Source organism: Nestor notabilis, unplaced genomic scaffold, assembly GCF_000696875.1.
Source record: "Nestor notabilis isolate BGI_N333 unplaced genomic scaffold, ASM69687v1 scaffold4739, whole genome shotgun sequence".
NCBI classification, from domain to species: Eukaryota; Metazoa; Chordata; class Aves; order Psittaciformes; family Psittacidae; genus Nestor; species Nestor notabilis.
Window position 1 is genome coordinate 17,093 of NW_009943970.1, and position 1,130 is coordinate 18,222.

Here is a 1,130-nt window from a genome sequence, read left to right on the forward strand (position 1 = left end):
GGTTTATATATAGCAGCTATTGCTATTGTGCCTGAGTGGTGAGGAAAAGGTCAAAGCGAAATGATTTTATTCACTCCCAGTTAGAAGAATTGCTTTCTGTGTTTGTTGGGAGGGAGTGTGTTGGTCTTTTTTCCTCTTACAGAGCTCTATTTCTTTCAGGTTGTCCACAATTTATTTTATCTTTTCTACAGGTTGAATCCTCAAACATTTTATGGAAGTAAAGCAATTTGCTTTCTTATCTAGCAAAGTCACTATCCTTTTTTTTTTAACTTTGTCAAAGAATGTCATCTGAGGATGCTTTAACTTTTCTGGATCTTTGATATCTTTGCTCTGCGGGATCTGATATCACCCTCCATCACATGGTCTCCATTTGTCTATATTTTTTGCCTAGACAGCTGTCCCTTCAGTGAATGTGGGGCCCTATGGCAACTGCTGAGGTTTTTCAAGTGAAGCTCCAAGCATCTGAATTTCTGAATCAGATTCTTCATTTTCACTTCAGATGGCATTTTTCATAATAAACACACAGTTTCCATGAGCTTTATTTCACGATGGACCTAATTTTTTCTGCAAAGTTCAGACCTTTTTTATTCATTTTTTCAGCATTTTGCTAATTATTTATAATTTATCATTAAAATCTCCATATTTGAGACAATTGCCTAAATAACATTTGCATTTCTCGTATTCTCTTCCATTTGTTTCTCATTTTCAGTGTCTGAGGGGCCAGAGTTGATGAGGAGGCAAGCTGAGGGCAGGCAAAGAAGGGAGTGAACACTTGACAAATCAAGAAATGACCTGTATTGCTCTGGGCTGCTTCAGAGACATCTCCTGTAGTGCCATGCAAACAGAGTTCTTATCCCCACCTCCAAGAAAGGATGTGGTAGAAGGATCTAAGTAATAATAAGCTTTCCAATTCTCAGAAGGAAATCCTATAGCTAAAGCAGCTTTCAAATACTGAGTCCTGGAGTAGTTAAAATTGGTTTTATTATTACACTTATATATGCCTATATATACGTAGTTTTTAAATTTGCATTTATATTATACATTCTTTTACATATATATACACATATGTGTACGTGGAAATGATATATACACGTATACTACAAATCATAGAATCATAGAATGGTTAGGGT